Consider the following 21,988-nt stretch of genomic DNA (forward strand, 5'->3'; position numbering starts at 1 on the left):
CTTCCGCCCCCACCACTCCACCAAAACTGCCCTGACCAAAATTACTAATGACTTACTCACAGCCAAAGCTAGCAGACAGTTCTCCCTCTTCCTCCTTCTCGACCTGTCTTCTGCCTTCGACACAGTCGACCACTGCCTACTGCTAGAGATTCTTTCTTCCCTTGACAGCAAAGACCTTGCCCTGTCCTGGATTGCCTTATACCTTTCTGACCGCACATTTAGCATTTCCCACTCCCACACTACCTCCTCATCCCGCCCTCTCTCTGTTGGAGTCCCTCGAGGCTCTGTCCTGGGGCCCCTACTTTTTTCCATCTATACACTTGGCCTAGGACATCTCATAAAAGTCCCATGGCTTCCAGTACCACCTGTATGCGGATTACACTCAGATCTACCTCTCTGGCCCAGATGTCACCTCTCTGCTGTCCAGAATGCCAGACTGTCTCTCAGCCATATCCTCCTTCTTCACCTCTCGCTTCCTAAAACTCAATGTAGACAAAACCGAACTCATCATATTTCTTCCATCTCGCGTATCTCTCCTACTCCACCTACCTATTATGGTAAATGGAATCATGCTCTCTCCTGCACCTGAAATCCGCTGCCTCGGAGTAACTCTCGACTCTGCCCTGTCCTTCAAACCGCGTGTCCAAACTCCTGCCACCTCTTGCCGCCTCCAACTCAAAAATATTTCCAGAATCCGTCCCTTCTTCAGCCCTCTACTAAAACTCTTGTGCATGCCCTCATTATCTCCCGCCTTGATTACTGCAACACCCTCCTCTGTGGCCTCCCCGCTAACTCTCTTGCGCCACTCCAGTCTGTCCTCAACTCTGCTGCCCGACTAATCCACCTCTCTCCTCGCTACTCCCGTTTCTTCCCTCTGCAAATCCTTCCACTGGCTCCCAATTCCCCAACAAATCCAGCACTACTAACACTGACCTACAAAGCCATCCACAACCTGTCCCCAGTCTATATCTCTGAACTAATCTCCCAAAATCTTCCCTAACATAATCTTCGATCCTCCCAAGACCTCCTATTCTCCTCCACCCTTATTCGTTCCTCACACAACCGCATCCAAGATTTCACCCGAATATCCCCCATTCTCTGGAATTCCACACCTCAACACGTCCGATTATCCACCACCTTCAGATCCTTCAGATGGAACCTGAAAACCCATCTCTTCAGGAAATCTTACAGCCTGCAATATCCATTCTGCCGCCTCACCACCATCCGAGCTGCCACCTCACCACCACCAGAGCTGCTGCACCCCCAACCTTCCGTCTCTTCTCCATTATCCCGTAGAATGGAAGTCTGCAAGGACAGGGTGCTCTTCCCTCTGTACCAGTCTGTCACCGTAAATTTGTTTACTATAAACGATATCTATAACTTTGTATGTACAGCACCATGGAATTAATGGTGCTATACAAATAAATAATAATAATAATAATAATTTCTACTTTTAGCTATTATTATGTGGATGTGCACACCATTTTTGGTCTTACCTCTCCAGTTCATGGTTATTATCCATACTAAGTGTTGCACTCAATATATTTGTATCTTTTTCTACCATATATGGTAGTGCACCCTCTCCCCTTCCTTGGGTAGAGGTTAAATATTACAATTTTATTGCATATGTCATTCCGGATGTGGCAACTCCATTTTGTGTACGTTTTTTAAAAATCTTTATCGATACATAAAGCTGAATTTTTATTGATGAAACAATTTTCTGAGATTTTTTTGTTATTGTTTTTATTTTATTTTTTACATTTTTGCAATTAATTTGTATTGAACTTTTTTCACTTTGTTAGTTCCACTATAAGACTTGAACATTTTGCACTGTGATGAAGGCAATGCTATTAATTTGCAGCAGACCTGTCAGTTTTACACTCACATGAGGCCTATTAGATCCTGCCATAGCGACCACTGGCATTCTGTCATTCTGTCACAGGAATGTCAATGGGGTAAAAGAGGGAACTCCCTTTATTCACCATCTAGATATCGGTATCATTACTCACAGCCGCATCTAGGTGGTTAAATGATCAAACTCAGTGCTAACAACAGTTGTGGCAGATGTAGCTTAATGGCAGCTGTAGAATATAGCTGATACACCCTCAGTTGACACCCGTTAAGGGTGCTGTTCGCTTACTGTTTTGGACCATAAAAAGGTTTGTTCTGAGAAATAAGGACTATTAATGAGGTGTGTTGATGGTCATTAAGGTGTTAATAATAGTGTTGAATGATATAATAGTGAAATATTTGGATTCGGGAAAATTGGCATAAATAATTTCTAATATCTGTGTATTCGTACCGAATAACAAATCCAATGCAAGTCAAGGGGAAAGCCGAATATTTTTCTGCTGAACCTAGCAAACAGCACGGGAAAAATGCTGAAATGGATGGGAAGGAGCTAAAACTAAATGGGAAACAGTATGGAGAAGATGCCTACATGCCTTTCTGACTCACATATGTTTTCTGGGAATAATGTTGTCAGACTATTGCCCCGGTTTTACGGATTTTCAAAATGACCTACTAAAACAATCTCAAAATATTTTTAAAGGGAAAAATGCCCTCAGGTGGCCCTGTTTCATACATTTGGGAGAGCTCTCACCCATACATTTGTGAGGTTCCTCTGTCATTCCAAATAGTGAGCAAGGTAGTGGAATACATATTCCCCATCCCTTTACAATGCCAATTCAAACATGTCCATTTGAATTTTGGGCTTTGCCTGCCACCACCACCATGTCCACCGCCATGTCATTATGCATTTCTCGCTTTTAATTTTCAGAGGGCCACCAGGTGCTGTTGGAGCGCCCTGTCAGGGCAGCGTGGTACTCGGTACCGGGTCCTGCAGTTCACAGGGGGATGTCACGGTGGCTGACCCGGTCCGTGGCCCTGGGACGTCCGTGTAAAAGGGAAAAGTCTTTAAGGGGAATGTTCGTGATGCCACCTGTGGTATTCGGTCAGGGTGACCGACGCTGCTTTAAGGGGTCAGCTGGGGTGATGTTATGGCAGCTAGATGGTGTACCTTCCCATAAGTGAAGTGTATCCCTAGGGCTTCCCGGTGTATAGATGGTGAATGGTGAATGGCACAGTGAAGAATGAGGATACAGGGTTGCAGTCTCTCTACCTTTACTGAAGACTTCAGCATCCACAGTCCAGGGCACCAGCCCACAGGGTAGGTAGAGTCCGGTTGGTTTGGAGGCAAGTCCAGAGTTCCCCTATCCAGGTGGAAATCAGTAGCCTTCCCTTGTGCTGTGGTGGTGTAGTCCCTTACTGCCTATGGCTTCACATAAGGGTCTCACAGATGTGGTGTTTCGTTCTCTCTGTCCCCATATAGGATAGGACAAAACCCATATGACTGGTGACTTTAGCCTGTTTATAGGGTCTCTTAGATAACCCGGCTCTGTAGTTGTCACCGTGCCTCCTGGGTGTAGTTGTGGACAGGTAACCTGCAATTAGCTGTCCTGCCGGTCTCTGAAATAAGGCGTAGAGGTCCTTACTCCCTCGGTGTCAGGACTCTGAACATTTTTTACCTTTTGTGCATTACTGCCCTTTTCCAACATGGCGTCTTTGGTCTCATGTGCACTTGTCTTCCTGCTATAAACCTCCACCCCAGCCTTCAGTCTGTGCTGGATTATTCTGCTTTGCATCCAGCTCCTGATTACTCCCTGGGCTTGCACCTGCACCTGCTCCTGTGAACCTGTGTTGGAGATCCTGCCACTCTGCTCTGAGTTCCTGCTGCATACACCAGTGTTCAGTAATCCTCCTTCATCTGCTGCTCGTGTTACTTCCATCTGCATTTGCTGGACATGTAAGCTGTTTCTGCTCTGCAAAACCTGAGACTATTAACCAGGCCTCCCTGGTTGAGCTAAGATATGATTTGAACTGCCTAATAGCATATCTATCTGTGTCTGGACTAAGTCAAGGATCTATTCGTGTCAAGTTTCCTCAAGAATAACTGTGCTTCATAGACTTTCTGTTTGTTTGCATCTACCTCTGAAGTTTCCTATTTACTGCTAAGCTGCGTTTATTATTTGCACCAAGTGTTGTGGACTTGAGTTTCTCTCTGCACCTGCTTGAATCACCGTGTGATAATATAAACTTTACCACTTATAAAACTGTGTCCTGTTGTCTTGTTCCACGCAAAGAGTCTCCCGAATTATCCCCTATAATTATTACACTCGGTGTTCTGGCTACCGGGATGTTGCACCTCAGAAGGAGACAGCTTGAGCAGGGCTGGTCCCCTTCTGGTATCCTCTCCTTTGCTTCGACTTCCTTCATGCTCGCTGCAATACAGTTCTGCCTTTCAATGTCTCTTTCTGGGAGCTTCAGCTCTGAGGGCATGCACAGCTCCTTTGACCTTCTGTCCTCCTCACACTCTGGTCTGGAACTAACAGAACTCCTGTCTGGAGCTCTGCCAGGAACTGACTCCTATCTGGAACTAACTAACTTTCCCTACAGACTACCAGTTATATACTGTATATATGGGGAGTGACCTAATAAATTGGAGCAGAAGCTCCCCCTGGTGGCCTGGAGTGTGAAATGTGTTGCATGTTTGTGATACCTGGATGCAGTTATCCTTCTTTGCCTCCAAACGTAGCATCACTCTCCCCGGGAGGAAAGTGATACCACTGCGATGACCAGGACCCTGGGGCGCCTCACTGTGAAACCTGTGTTTTGTAAGGTCCACAGTTCTGTTTTGCCACCGGATCCCAATGGAACCATTGTCAAAGTGGGTGCAGCCGCTGTAAGGTTAATATAATACAGGAGTTGGGAGAGCTGTATGCTCAATGTCAGTAAATTGGATTCTACCAGACACCAAAAGCATTAGAATTAGATTCTGAACACAATGTATGCAAGCGGGGGCCTGTATTGTGGTCAGTCTGTCAGGCCTGAAACCCATGTCAGGAACATGTACAAGACTCATTTGACTTGGAAGCAGCCTTCTCAAGGGAAAGAGACAGGAGTGCCATTGACCAATCTGCACAAGCCTACACACTTCTTCTGGAAACTACCTAGCCAGGCAAAAAGTATTTTTTGCATGGCTTTGAGCAACAATGGAGTAATTGCAGGATATGTCCCAGAGAATGTTGAGGTCTGTGGAGTGTATTACTCAGGTGACAGGCAGTGTTACAGCGCTCAGGTAAAGGCTTTAGTGTGGCAATGACCATGTTCCAATATGTGTAAGGCTGCGGCCTGAATAGGTCTGTTGAGCGTATTAACCCAGTATCTTAGACGTGCTTAAAATATGCATAAACTGGCCAATGCCCCACCACCTTTTTTTGTAGGGACCCAAATTGAAAAAAGGGAAGCGACAGTTTAATAAAGAGACACAAGTCTAATTTATTAACCTGGAAATGTCAGCAATGGTATTTGTCCAGCACCGGACAATGTAAATTTCTAACGAATATGTATGCCCTATCTAACTAGCAATTTGCGAACAGACATATATGCTGACAAGGGACAACTGAATGCTGCACTGGGACAAAGAACTGGACGTGGTTGCTGACTGCAGGTTGTGGACAACAGGCCTCAGTGCCTCCTTACTGGACAGAAGAGTGGGAATGACCTAACACAGGGAAAGAAGAATAAAAATAAGAGAAAGCAGTCACAAGGGAGCTCAGAGGAATCAACCCAGGGAAGGGGAGATGTCGAGCACCACCGCAGCTCCAGCTGAATACCTCCAAGGGAGGATAAGAGCGAATGTCAAACAGAAATCAGTCCCAGGAGCGCTGAAGGAAACTCAGACAACATATGTAGTTTAACACAGGGAAAGGGCCAGTGGTTCCACCTTCAGACACAGATTTTGTACCCAGGCATTCTGCCAACCTAAAGGGATGCTGCTTATATGAACAGTATATGGAGCATGCTAACAGAGGTATATGTCGAATTTCCCTTTATAAAGAGATGTGTAGGTAAGATTTTATAAATAGCAGCATATATATATATATAAAACATGTTTCATTACTCATATTATTATTCTGAGTAAGGCTGAAACTTGAAGAATTTTGTGGAGCATATTAATGCATTCATGTACCAAAATGTCCAAGTCCACAATGAAAAATCAACATCAGGCTACCAGGTACATGCTTAAAGAGACTGTGAGAAGGGCAACACAATAAATAAATTATGTTAATAAAATATATAGAGATTGACAGTTGAAATTTAACCATTGCACCATGTACAAAGGTTTCCAAACATTAACCCAAGGTGTCTGTATCATAAATATTGAAATATTGCAATATAACTTTGCAGTTATTACAAGAGGTATATAAAAATATATAATTTTGAATTGATTTAATAAGTAGTGTATCTTAATCTAGCAGTTGTGCGACTGGCGCAAAGCCTGCAAAGGTAAGCAAACGTGACTATTTGCCTGTAAATTTCATGAGTCTGTTGTTGCCGTGTGTTACAAATCTGATATCTTAAAAAAAATTGCCACACATTGCTTGAAATATTGAATTTGTGTATAACTCCTCTGTGAGTGTACTTGCCAAAAATAAAGCCATGATTTTTTTTTCATAAGCATAAAGCATTCAATATGATTAAGGGTGACATTAAGGGATATAGATGTGGTGGTGCCTGCTAAGGCCGTGTTACAGATCAGAAGGTGACTGAATCTCATTCTAGCTTCCTGTCAAAATGTGGTCAGCGCACTAAACCACTGATGAACCCAGACAAGTGTGAGGATGTTGTGGGTTGGATGGCAGACAAAGGCTCCAATGTGTTGACAAGCAGCACCACAAAGTCTTCCACACGGTCCAGTCTCAGTAGCTAAGAGGCTGGGCCTCTGGATCCTGAACCTGATCCTTCTTCCTCCCACCATCAAGAGACCCAGGAGACATATGACCCCAACGATGGCTTCTCTAAGGAATTGTTTACGTTCCCTTGTAACTTGTCAGGCCTCTCAACTTACACCATTAAAGAGGGTCATGAGGAAGTGGAGTGCAGTGATGCCCAACCATTTAAGCACCCATGGCCAGGAGAAAGCCACGTTGGGGAAGGTCAATTCATGTCTGAAGAGGTGGAGCACAGTTGCCATTATGTCAGCCTCAAATTGCAACTAAGAAGGAGGATCAGATTGATGAATTGTCAGATGACAATGGCGGTTGGACGTGGTCGATGATGAGACCACTGATCCAACCTGGTTTGGTGGCAGGCCTAACGAGCACAGCAGTGCAAAGAGGGATGGATCCATAGCAAAAAAACAGTCAAGAAGAGGTAGTGGTTTGACCACAGAGAGAACTTGTTCAACTGTCCCACAGAGCACCCCCACTCAGCTAGATAACAGGCCAAGGGTGTGTTGTTCCCCTGTATGGCAGTTTTTTTCTGAAAGTCTTTCAGACAAAACAACTGTAATTTGTAGCATCTGCCAAACCAAGCTAATAAGGAGCAAGAACACTGACAACTTGAAAACCACCAACATGTAAAACACAGGGCAGCCAAGCACCCCAGTAGGTGGGCAGAACGCCTGGGTGAAAAATCTTTGTCTGATGGTGAAACCACTCCCCCTTCCCCTGCATTACGGCCTTCACAATCTGCTGTCCATGAAGCAGGTGCTGAAGTCTCTTGTCCACAACCTGCAGTTGCACAGACACAACAGCCAGCAACCACGTCCAATTCGTTGTCCCAGCACAGCCGGAAGCCTTTAAATAGTCAATATGATGCTGGGAGGCCAGCGAATCACAGTAATGCCACAGCAAAGATGACGCCGGCATTACTGTGTCACTCAAATATACCGAGGCGAATACATAATTACTTGCCGAGTAACAAATAGCCCGAATACCATACTATTCATGCATTCATGAAACGCATAGTGCCGAATGTATTTCCTCATCACTAGTTAATAATTGTATACAGATTTTTCCTTCAGTCCCATTGGCACAGATATATAAAATATAGCACTTAGCCATGCAGTATGCCTTTGCAAACATTTGTGAAAAAGCTCACTGAACTTCAGTTTTATACATTAAACGATCCAGCCATTATTACAATTGCATGCAAGAAATTTTTTACTTTCTAAATTTTGCATGATCAACTGAGTGGTATTAATGAAAAATGGAAGCATTTTAGCAACATAAGTTCTTCAGCCATGAAGTGGCAGACCACATTAAGTAACAAAGCAGGGTGCAGATGGTGTGGGCGGGGTTAGCTTTCTCAGCTCTGCTTCATTCTAATTCTAAAAGCTTCATGTCTGAATGGCTGCACTCAGTAATCTAAGGGATACATCGTTGGATATAGCTTCTCTTTGCCAACATCAGGCTGCTCTCAGATAAACACTCTCCAAAAAAGGAAACCGGCCTATATCAACAGCACTTCCAAAAACATTGCAGAAAACCAAAAAGGGAAAAGGAATCAAAACAGTTGTATATACAAAAGGTATTATTGTATTGTAACAATTCATTAAAAACTGCATATAAAGCAAGATAAAAGGGAAAAGTGGCAAAGAGACCTCTAATATCCAGATTGTAGAGATGAGTATGACCAAATATATAGAGGAATACACAACACAATGTACACTGAACATAATACATTAAATATTGGTTACTAGACACAATTTTATTTTAGTCAGAATAAATAAATATATTCCCATGTGGGATATTCAGAAACCAGAAAAAAAAATAAGCTGCAGATAATAAATATAAGTAAGGTACATACTGTATAGATAACAAATATCACATATGACTCATTGAGTGGTCAGAGCATAAACTGACAAAATGGCATAAAGCCAACAATAGCCTGGATCAAAAACCCTACTTCCAAGATGAACATATAGAGAGGCAGTGATAATGTCTAGAAGTAAGACCTAGGTCACATATGAAATACACCTATTTAATGCATACTCATCAATACAACCTAGGTGCTGGGTGGAGGGATTCTCCAACACATGTTGCGTGTAGCTTCTTTGGGGGGGAGTACCAGGGGAGTCAATTTCAACACGTCAGTGTCTCCAGTACATGTGGAAACAGTTTTCACGTGAACTGGAGACACTTACACATGCACACTCATTATAATCTATGGGACTGCGCACATGTCTGTGTACATGGACCATGTGTTCATGTTTGATTTTTTCCATCAGCTCGGAAGTCAATACGTCCCACACACGTGCACATAAATGACATAAAGTGTGTCATCCATTCACTATCCGTATGACACATACCAGAATAGAATGCAGAATAGAAATGACAGATGTTTAAGTGTAGGATGTGCAAAGATAGATAATAGATAGAAAGATGTCCATGAGATATATATTTAGTGCCTTGTGTGTAGTTTAATATACAGTACATGTATTTATTTTAAAAATAAATAAATGGAAAAAAAATGACATGGAGTCCCCCCTATTTTTATTACCTAGCTAAGGAAAAACAGACAGCTGTGACCTGGGCAGTGCTGGTTAGAACCCAATAAGCATGGAGCTTCCAAGCCTATTAATATCAGCTCACATCTGTCTGCTTTGGACTTTGCTGGTTATTAAAAATGGGGGATACCCCCCACAAATTACTTGGGGTCCCCCCATTTTTAATAACCCTCATTTTTAATAACTTGTGAAGGTCCACGGATATTGTAACCTTTCCCATCTTAATAAGAACAGCCCTCAGAATCAGGATAATGGGATTATGGGTTTGATCAGCAGCTGGCTGACATTAAGTCCTGGGGTTAGTAATGAAGAGGTGTCTGTCAGACACCCCCATTACTATCTCCGCAGTCAAAAGAAATAAACACACACCCACAAAAGTCCTCTATTTGTAAAAAAAATCTCTCCCTGACAATATCCCTCTTTTAGCCATTTATTTAAAATATATACACATATATATATATATATATTTTAAGATTGCTCTTACTGAGTGTATTGGGGGACACTCGCTTGGCCACAATATTCAGCACACGGGCATGGTTTTTTCTCAAACAATCCATGTGGTTTATTAAGCCTCATAAACCATATCATGACTAGGGATATTGAGAAACTACAAAATGATTGTCCAAGGGAGTTTAAACATACGAATATGACAAAAGGGGAAATTGAGGCTTTACATGAGCTGATGGATGATGATGACATTATAATAAAAAAAGCCGATAAAGGCAGAGCAGTGGTCATACTCAATAAAAATGATTATGTGGATGAAATTGAGAGCCAGCTGGCGGACCCGGGGGTGTATGAGAGACTAACAGGTGATCCAAAATTTGCTTTTGCCAAGGAAATCAAGAGCATTTTGGATATTGCCCTGGGCAGTAAAATTATTGATCAGGATCTATATGACTTTTTAACTATTAAATTTCCGGTTACTCCGGTGCTATATGTATTGCCTAAGATCCATAAGTCTCTCATACACCCTCCGGGTAGGCCGATCGTCTCTGGCTGTAACTCTCTTCTATCCAATATTGGAATTCTTTTGGACAAGGTCCTCAATCCAATTGCTAGTTGCTCTGAATCTTTTATTAGAGATACTACTGACTTTTTGGAGAAGGTGGGCGGTATAGAAATAGTGGGTGAAGTGATGTTGGCATCTTTTGATGTCACATCACTTTACACGTCTATTGATCATGGTCGGGGGCTGAATGCAATAAGAAAAAAGTTGTTATCTACACAATATTCTACTGAGACAAGAGAATTTATACTAGAACTATTGAAATTGGTGCTGACCAAGAATTATTTTTTATTTGGGGATTCTTTTTATTTGCAATTACGCGGGACCGCCATGGGCGCGAACACGGCGCCCGCGTATGCAAATATTGTTATGAGTGTCCTTGAGGAAGACCTCATCTATGTGTCCCACCACTTTGACTATGTAGCTGCGTGGTGGAGATACATAGACGATGTCTTCCTCATTTGGACTGGGACCAAAGATTCTTTACTCGAGTTTCATGAATTCTTAAATACAATTGATGAAACAATCAAATTTACCCTTGTCTACTCTAGTACTAACATACAATTTCTTGATGTAAATGTCCAGATAGAAAATGGTAAGCTGGTTACTCAACTGTATACTAAGGTTACAGATAAAAATGATTTGTTGCTCTTTAGTAGCCAACATCCGAAAAAGACTAAAGAGTCAATTCCATATAGTCAGTTAATTCGAGTTAAAAGAATTGAGAGCAATGAAGAGTCTTTAAAAAAGTCTATGGAAGGAACTCTTAAGAAATTCTCGGAAAGAGGTTACTCAAAAAATTTGCTACAGAGACAGAAAAACAAAGTAGATGCATTACCTAGAGAGAATTTACTCCAAAAAAGATCTTGCTCGAATGAAATTAATCGTATTCCGTTTGTACTACTTATTGTGAAGAGAGTAATATGGTCGCTGAGGTTATACGCAAACACTGGGGAATGCTGTTTAAGTGTTTGCCCCAGGTGAGGGAATTTTCTAAACCTCCAATCTTTTCCTATAAAAGAAATCGGACTATCGCTTCTACCTTAATTAAATCGGATATAGGCACTTTTAAAAAACAGGGCCAAACAACATTGACAGGTATAAATAGGAGGGGATGTTATCCTTGCTTATCATGTGTCAATTGCAGTTTGATGTTAAAAGGCCAAAATTTTTTTCATCCCAGGACCAATGAAGAGTTTAAAATTTGGCACTATCTGACGTGCGACTCAGTTTTTGTAATTTATTTACTACAATGCCCTTGTTCATTATGGTATGTCGGTGAGACTACATGTGAATTTAAGACAAGAATTAATCAACACCAGCATACCATAAGGAAGAAGCGCATGGACTTACCTGTTTCCAAACACTTTGTGGAGAAATCACACACAGAAAAGGAGCTTCATTTTCATATTATTGATACGATACCTGTCCAAAGGAGAGGGGGTGACCGTGTTCAATTGTTAAAAAGAAGAGAAATGGAGTGGATAATGAGACTTAAGACACTCAAACCAAATGGACTTAATGTAGACTTTAAATACAGTCAAATTATGTAAATGTTTGTGAGATATAATGATGAGGTTATTCTTTCACGAACTCTATTATTTTTTTAAAATTTTTTTAAAAAATAATATATGTTTTGTACAAATTTATAATATTTGTTTACTTTTGTTTTCTTGCCTCAGGTTCTTCATCCTGTACTGTGGCTGTATGGAAGATGTAGAGAGATTTCTGTGCGTTCTTTGCCCACTGGGATGTTGGGATTAAATAATTTATTTTGTTTGGAATAAAGTACTATTTGGAAATTCGGTACTAACAAATGCATTGGACAAAGATATACTTATAATAATAAATAATGTCCTTCTTGAGCAACCATGATATGCCTGTGCGTTATTTGTGAGGGGATTTATGTGATGTAGCCACACGGACCATGTATGCCACAATTAATGGATAGAAGAGATGCGGGGGATATCTTGCCCCCAAATTTCTCTATGTCCTATTTTGGAATGGGATGGTACTCTTGTTTATAAGAGCTTCCCAAACCTTGTGACTTTAGTGTGGGCTTTTGCTCAGGTTCTGTAAGTGTATGGCACATCCGAGTACTTTCCCAGAATAAGAGCGCTATGTTTGTCTGCTCGGTCTGAGTGGTGGTGCTCCGGACCAACTTTGGTGTGAATATTGGGCCGGTATGACTATTAACTAGTTGGCCTGTATGCGTTAGTCTGTAATTACCGAGTTGTAATTAGATTTTTTAACTAAATATGTTTTTTGTATATTTAGAACTAATACCATCTCGGCGCACATTTCCCTTGACAAATATGGTGCCTCGGGTCCCTGGGTGGCTCTGCGCAGCTGCGAGCTGTGGCATCATGGGTCCTTTGGCTGTGATGTCATGGACATGCGTAGTATGTGCGGGAGGACGCCGAGAACCGAGGCATGCAGGTCTAGTGAATTATTTTGTTTTTTCATGTGGTCATAGTTTATGAGGATGAAGCACCTGATGTGAGTTGTTTTTATTGATTACAATTGATTATTGAGGATATTTTATTTATAATCACGCGACACATTATTTTTAATGTTCACTGATGAAGAAATTTATGGAAGTATCCTATTTCACATGGATTCACTATTACAATGGATCGTTATTCACTGTAGTCTATTTATATTTGGAATATTATATTTAATGAATTTTGTAATGAGATTGGCATGTGTTTTGTATATATAGTTGTCTCACTCATGTGTTCACTGCTTGAAAAAGGATCTTGTATCCGAAACGTTGCCGCCACGCCGTTCAGGCAATAAAGTCCACTTTTCTATTATTTTTTGTGCTGCTTTTCCTTTTTTTGTTTATATATATGTATATATATATATATATATATATATATATATATATATATATATATATATTTTAAGATTGCTCTTACTGAGTGTATTGGGGGACACTCGCTTGGCCACAATATTCAGCACACGGGCACGGTTTTTTCTCAAACAAAGCAATCCATGTGGTTTATTAAGCCTCATAAACCATATCATGAACGGTCCATTTACACACTGAACCAGGACATCACATCAAGTTTCAGATCCTTAGTCTGGGGCAACTAAACACGCTGGTCCTCTCTGACCAGTTGCCGTGGGTTACCACACAGTTCATAACACAAGTACCAACAGTCTATGGAGGTATCTTACGGGAGCTCCTGCTCCACCTGCTGACTCCTTGTCAGATGTCTTTTTCCGGGTAAGCTGCCTCACGGGGATTGCCAACTTGCCTGGGCTGCATACCTTAGTCAGTCCAGACCCTCTGGAGGACTGTAGCTTCCCCAAGTTTCACTGTGCGCTGCTCAGGGATCTGATCCTACTCCCTGGACCTCCCACGCTAGCATGTGCTTTCAGGAAGCCTCCTCCCAGGTCTTCCAACACAGGAACTTACACAGGGCCATGTGACCCACACCCTGTTCACATTATGTACCTTGTAACCACACCCCATAGGTGAGGTATATCACATGGGCTGATCACGTGATCATGACATCACTGCAGGTCCTCATACTCCTGCAGGGAAAAAGGTACAGTGAGTGCCCTCACCCAGTGGTGAGGTATGTGGGTAGCCAGACCCTCCCTTCTCTCATAGCTACCCGCAACCCGGACCCAGGTGCACTAAATGACATCTTCAGTGCTTACGTGCTCTAAAGACAAGATACTCCGGGTTGCATCTCAGGGAGCATCCTTCCCTGTGACACATACCTCCCATTAACCACAATGCCAGACACTGTCTCACTATCACATCTATGCATACAACTGCCATGGATTCTCACGGCCTCAATACGCCTCCGTGCGCATACTGAGGAGACCATGCAGCGCCCTCTACCTGTTACAGGGGTCACTGCATCACATATCCCCCCCCTCTGTTCAAACTTGTGGGGTTGAACATCTGTCAGATACCTGGGGACTCGAGACCGGGTACCCAAGTCCCCTTGCCCTACTAGTCGAGAGGGCCCTCTCAGTCGGGTTTGGGCATCACACACAATTATCCCGTTGTTGGGTTTACCCCGCCCCCAGCGGTCAACATGTAGGCCTTGAGCTTTGGCCCTTAAGTCACAGTCTGTCTGTGTCACCAAACCTTTAGTCACCCCCTTTTTCAAGTCTGTCTCTTTACTCGACCTTTCTCTCCATGGCCGCCACCCACGGTTGGTGCGGTCATTAGTCCCACTTACAGTCGAGACTAGCGACTGATCTGAGTCTGACCCTCCATCACTACGTCTACTACTGTTCATGTCCCTTAGCTTTGTACAGGGAGTAGAACTGCCACTTTCAGATATTTGACCACTTTGTCTCTCTGAACGTCCTTGGCGGTCAGCCATTCCATTATTTGGAGGATCCCTTTTGTTTCCTTTTCCTTGGGAAGAAGGCGGCCGCCACCTTATGTTCTGCAGCTGTTTATTGACCTGCTGTCTGTACAGTCTTAGCTGCTCTATTTCTCTCAGGTATGCCACGCGATACCTCAGGAGCATCCGGATATTCCCTAGACTCTCCCTGGACCCGACAACCAGGAATGAAACCATCCCATCTTCACCCACCTGGGCCTCGTCATCAGCCGGAATCCACAGTCTCTTCACACCAGATATATTCACCATCTCCTGCATCACTTTCCCAAATCTCCCAATGACTTTCGCTACCAGAGCTTTGGGAACTTGGACTGTGTCTTCCACCAAGCCCAGACGACTTTGAGCTTTCCTGGCTTGCTCCAAACGTCGAGTGGCCTCATTATTCCTCAACAGGATCATCTGTTTCATGCGGAGGCACTGTAGGTGCATATCCCTCAGGACAGCCACCCGCTTCACTGTGACTTCCTTAGTCGACAGTATCACCAACTGTTTTGTCTCTAGTGCCCAGTGCACACTATACGCTTCTACTGCCTTTTTAAAGGCCTCATGCACACCCTCTCTGGTGCATGCATCTTGCGCCTCTTCGGGTACGTCTATCACGCACTTGAAGAGCGGAGTCTGTTATGGTTTCCAATGGCAAGGAAACCTCAGAAGCATAGAATAAACGGACAAGCTCTCGGGTGATGGAAACTAGAGCTGACCGCGATGCTAAACCTACACACCACACTAGAAGTAGCCAGGGGGCATTCCTGCGTTGTCTCTAGATGCCGCGCGCCAGCCGGAGAACTAACTACCCCTGGTAGAAGAAAACACAGTCCTGGCTTGCCTCCAGAGAATGTCCCCACAGGAGATAGCAGCCCCCCACATATAATAACGGTGAGAGCAGATGAAAAGACACACGTAGTATGAAAGCAGATTTAGCACAGAGAGGCCCGCTAACTAAATAGCAGAAAGATACAACAGAGGACTTCGCGGTCAGCTGCAAAACCCTTCAAAACACCATCCTGAAATTACCTTAACTCATGTGACAACTCATGCCACTGGAGTGGTAATTTCAGCCCAACAAGAGCTTCCAGCTGCAGAGATTCACATAAGTGCAAACTGGACAAAACATACAAAAATAGACTTAAGGACTAAAGTGTCCAACTTAGCTGAGCAGAAAACTGGGAGCAGGAACATGCAACAGAATCACTCTGGATACATTGATGGCCAGCATTAGAATGACTGAGGAGCAAGGTTAAATAGGATACTCCCACATCCTGATAGGAACAGGTGAACTGAGAAGGCAAAGCTTGCAGGACACCAGTACCACAAGAGACCACCGGGGGAGCCCACGAACCGAATCACAACAGTACCCCCCCCTTAAGGAGGGGGCACCGAACCCTCACAAGAACCACCAGGGCGATCTGGATGAGCCCTATGAAAGGCACGGACCAAATCAGAAGCATGAACATCAGAAGCTGTAACCCAAGAATTATCCTCTTGACCGTAGCCCTTCCATTTCACCAGATATTGAAGTCTCCGTCTGGAAACACGGGAGTCCAAGATTTTCTCCACCACGTACTCCAATTCACCCTCAACCAGCACAGGAGCAGGAGGCTCAACAGAAGGCACAAGTGGTACCTCATACCTCCGCAATAATGACCGATGGAAGACATTATGGATAGCAAAGGATGCTGGGAGGTCCAAACGAAAAGACACAGGGTTAAGAATTTCCAAAATCTTATAAGGACCGATGAACCGAGGCTTAAACTTAGGAGAAGAGACCCTCATAGGGACAAAACGGGAGGACAACCACACCAAGTCCCCAACACGAAGACGAGGACCAACACGACGATGGCGATTAGCAAAACGTTGAGTCTTCTCCTGGGACAACTCCAAATTGTCCACCACCTGCCCCCAAATACGATGCAACCTATCCACCATGGTATCCACTCCAGGACAATCCGAAGACTCCACCTGACCAGATGAAAAACGAGGATGGAACCCTGAATTGCAAAAGAAAGGGGAGACCAAAGTGGCAGAACTGGCCCGATTATTAAGGGCAAACTCAGCCAACGGCAAAAAGGAGACCCAGTCATCCTGATCAGCAGACACGAAACACCTCAAATAAGTCTCAAAGGTCTGATTAGTACGTTCCGTCTGGCCATTTGTCTGGGGATGAAATGCAGACGAAAAAGACAAATCAATGCCCATCCTGGCACAAAACGCCCGCCAAAATCTGGACACAAACTGGGATCCCCTGTCGGAAACGATATTCTCCGGAATACCATGCAGCCGAACCACATTCTGAAAAAACAGGGGCACCAACTCAGATGAGGAAGGCAGCTTGGGCAAGGGCACCAAATGAACCATCTTAGAAAAGCGGTCACACACCACCCAAATGACGGACATCTTCTGAGAAACAGGGAGATCAGAAATAAAATCCATAGAGATGTGTGTCCAAGGCCTCTTAGGAACAGGCAAGGGCAACAACAACCCACTAGCCCGAGAACAACAAGGCTTGGCTGTCATGATCTCTGCAGGCAGAGATCATAGCAAGCCTATAGAGGGACAAGCTCTCGGAAGATGGAACTATACTGACCATGAACTAAGCCTGCCGCGCAACTAGAAATAGCCAGGTAGCATTTCCTATTTATAGCTAGATGCCCAGCTCTGGCCTAAGACCTAAATAGCTAGCAGAGGGAAATATAAGACCTGGCTCACCTCTAGAGAAATATTCCAAAGAAGACAGTAGCCCCCCACATATAATGACGGTGAGTTCAGATGAAACAACAAACGCAGCAGGAAAATAGTCTTAGCAAATTTGAGGTCCGCTTACTAGATAGCAGAAGACAGATAGTATACTTTCATGGTCAGCAGAAAAACACTAACAAAACACCATCCAGAGATTACCTTAAACTCTGGCATTAACTCATAACGCCAGAGTAGCAATCCCTGATCAACGAGAGCTTTCCAGACACAGTAACAAAACTTCAGCTGTGAACTGGAACAAATAGGCAAAACAAAACATGGACAAAAGTCCAACTTATCTAGTAGTTGTCTAGAAGCAGGAACAAGCACTGAGAGGCATCAGATAACATTGTTGACCGGCAAGAAACCACCAGAGAAATGAGCTTAAATAGCGACACCCACTACTGATGGAATCAGGTGAAACAGGAAAGAGGATGACAAGTCCAATTCCACAAGCGGCCACCGGGGGAGCCCAGAATCCAAATTCACAACAGTACCCCCCCCTCAAGGAGGGGGCACCGAACCCTCACCAGATCCACCAGGGCGACCAGGATGAGCCCTATGGAAGGCACGAACAAGATCAGAAGCATGAACATCAGATGCATTGACCCAAGAATTATCCTCCTGGCCGTAACCCTTCCAGTTGACCAGATACTGGAGTTTCCGTCTGGAAACACGAGAGTCCAAAATTTTCTCCACAACGTACTCCAACTCACCCTCAACCAACACCGGAGCAGGAGGCTCAACTGAAGGTACAACAGGTACCTCATACCTGCGCAATAACGACCGATGAAAAACGTTATGAATGGAAAAGGACGCAGGGAGGTCCAAACGGAAAGAAACAGGATTAAGAATCTCCAATATTCTATAAGGGCCGATGAACCGAGGTTTAAACTTAGGAGAAGAGACCCTCATAGGGACAAAACGAGAAGACAACCACACTAAATCTCCAACACAAAGCCGAGAACCAACACGACGATGACGGTTGGCAAAACGCTGAGTCTTCTCCTGGGACAACTTCAAATTGTCCATAACCTGCCCCCAAATGTGATGCAATCTCTCTACCACCGCATCCACTCCAGGACAATCCGAGGATTCCACCTGACCGGAGGAAAATCGAGGGTGAAACCCCGAATTACAGAAAAACGGGGACACCAAGGTGGAAGAACTGGCCCGATTATTGAGGGCGAACTCTGCCAATGGCAAAAAAGCAACCCAATCATCCTGGTCAGCAGAGACAAAACACCTCAGATATGTCTCAAGGGTCTGATTAGTCCGCTCGGTCTGGCCATTAGTCTGAGGGTGAAAAGCAGACGAAAAAGACAAATCTATGCCCATCCTAGCACAGAATGCCCGCCAAAATCTAGACACAAATTGGGTACCTCTGTCAGAAACAATATTCTCAGGAATACCGTGCAATCGGACAACATTCTGAAAAAACAGAGGAACCAACTCAGAAGAAGAAGGCAACTTGGGCAGAGGAACCAAATGGACCATTTTAGAGAAACGGTCACAGACCACCCAGATGACAGACATCTTCTGGGAAACAGGCAGATCTGAAATAAAATCCATCGAGATGTGTGTCCAAGGCCTCTTAGGAATAGGCAAGGGCAACAGCAGTCCGCTAGCCCGAGAACTACAAGACTTGGCCCGAGCACAAACGTCACATGACTGCACAAAGACTCGCACATCTCGTGACAGAGAAGGCCACCAGAAGGATCTTGCCACCAAATCCCTGGTACCAAAAATTCCGGGATGACCTGCCAATGCAGAAGAATGTACCTCAGAGATGACTCTGCTGGTCCAATCATCCGGAACAAACAGTCTATCAGGCGGACAACGATCCGGTCTATCCGCCTGAAACTCTTGCAAGGACCGCCGCAGATCAGGAGAAACGGCCGACAAAATTACTCCCTCCCTAAGGATACCTGTGGGTTCAGAATTACCAGGAGAGTCCGGGTCAAAACTCCTAGAAAGGGCATCTGCCTTAACATTCTTAGAACCCGGTAGGTATGACACCACAAAATTAAAGCGAGAAAAAAATAAAGACCAGCGCGCCTGTCTAGGATTCAGGCGTCTGGCAGTCTCAAGATAAATCAAATTTTTGTGGTCAGTCAATACCACCACCTGATGTCTAGCCCCCTCGAGCCAATGGCGCCACTCCTCAAACGCCCACTTCATGGCCAAAAGCTCCCGATTCCCAACATCATAATTCCGCTCTGCGGGCGAAAATTTGCGAGAAAAGAAGGCACAAGGCCTAATGACGGAGCAGTCGGAACCTTTCTGCGACAACACTGCCCCAGCTCCGATCTCCGAAGCGTCAACCTCAACCTGAAAAGGCAGATTCACATCCGGCTGACGCAACACAGGGGCAGAGGCAAAACGGCGCTTAAGCTCCTGAAAGGCCTCTACAGCATGAGGGGACCAATTAGCAACATCAGCGCCTTGTCTGGTCAAATCAGTCAGTGGTTTAACGACATCCGAAAAACCAGCAATAAATCGGCGGTAAAAGTTGGCAAAGCCCAAAAATCTCTGAAGACCCTTAAGAGAGGAGGGCTGAGTCCAGTCACAAATAGCTTGCACCTTGACGGGATCCATCTCAATGGAAGAGGGAGAAAAAATATACCCCAAAAAGGAAATTTTCTGGACCCCAAAAACGCACTTAGACCCCTTCACACATAAAGAATTAGACCGCAGAACCTGAAAAACTCTCCTGACCTGCTGGACATGAGAGTCCCAGTCATCAGAAAAAATCAGAATATCATCCAGATATATTATCATAAATTTATCCAGAAAATCGCGGAAAATATCATGCATAAAAGACTGGAAAACTGAAGGGGCATTAGAAAGACCAAAAGGCATGACCAAATACTCAAAGTGGCCCTCGGGCGTATTAAATGCGGTCTTCCACTCATCCCCCTGCCTGATCCGCACCAAATTATACGCCCCACGAAGATCAATTTTAGAGAACCACTTAGCACCCTCTATACGAGCAAACAAATCAGTAAGCAATGGCAATGGGTATTGATACTTAACAGTGATCTTATTCAGAAGCCGATAATCAATACATGGTCTCAAAGAGCCGTCTTTTTTTGAGACAAAGAAAAACCCAGCTCCCAAGGGGGAAGAAGATGGACGAATATGTCCCTTTTCCAAAGACTCCTTTATATATTCCCGCATAGCAGCATGTTCCGGCACAGACAAATTAAACAAACGACCCTTTGGATATTTACAACCCGGTATCAAATCTATGGCACAATCGCACTCACGGTGCGGAGGTAACGACCCAAGCTTGGGTTCGTCAAAGACGTCTTGATAATCAGAGAGGAACTCAGGGACTTCAGAGGGAATGGACGACGAAATAGAAACCAAAGGTACGTCCCCATGAATACCCTTACATCCCCAGCTCAACACAGACATTGCTCTCCAGTCCAAGACTGGGTTGTGAGACTGCAACCATGGCAATCCCAGTACCAAATCGTCATGTAAATTATACAGCACCAGGAAACGAATAATCTCCTGGTGATCCGGATTGATACGCATGGTTACTTGTGTCCAGTATTGTGGTTTATTATTAGCCAATGGGGTGGAGTCAATCCCCTTCAGAGGAATAAGAGTCTCCAAAGGCTCTAAATCAAAACCACAACGATTGGCAAAGGACCAATCCATAAGACTCAGAGCGGCGCCAGAGTCAACATAGGCGTCCGTGGCAATGGATGACAAAGAGCAAATCAGGGTTACAGACAAAATAAACTTAGACTGAATGGTGCTAATGGAAACAGACTTATCAAGCTTCTTTGTACGCCTAGAGCATGCCGATATAACATGAGTAGAATCCCCACAATAGAAACACAATCCATTCTTCCGTCTAAAATTCTGTCGCTCGCTCCTGGACAGAATTCTATCACACTGCATACTTTCTGGCGTCTTTTCCATAGACACCGCCAGATGGTGCACCGGTTTGCGCTCCCGCAGACGCCTATCAATCTGAATAGCCATTGTCATGGACTCATTCAGACCTGCAGGCAAAGGGAACCCCACCATAACATCCTTAACGGCATCAGAGAGACCTTCTCTGAAAGTTGCCGCCAAGGCGCACTCATTCCACTGAGTAAGCACAGACCATTTACGGAATTTTTGGCAGAAAACTTCAGCTTCGTCTTGCCCCTGAGATAGTGCCATCAAAGTTTTTTCTGCCTGAAGTTCCAAATGAGGTTCCTCATAAAGCAAGCCCAAGGCCAGAAAAAACGCATCCACATCGCGTAACGCAGGATCCCCTGCTGGCAATGAGAAGGCCCAATCTTGAGGGTCACCCCTGAGCAAGGAAATCACAATCCTAACTTGCTGAGCAGGGTCTCCAGCTGAACGAGACTTCAGGGACAAATAAAGCTTACAATTATTTCGGAAATTCTGGAAGCTAGCTCTATTCCCTGTGAAGAACTCCGGCAAAGGAATTCTCGACTCAGATACCGGAGCATGTACCACAAAATCTTGTAAATTTTGTACTTTCGTGATGAG

Source organism: Ranitomeya variabilis, chromosome 6, assembly GCF_051348905.1.
Source record: "Ranitomeya variabilis isolate aRanVar5 chromosome 6, aRanVar5.hap1, whole genome shotgun sequence".
NCBI classification, from domain to species: Eukaryota; Metazoa; Chordata; class Amphibia; order Anura; family Dendrobatidae; genus Ranitomeya; species Ranitomeya variabilis.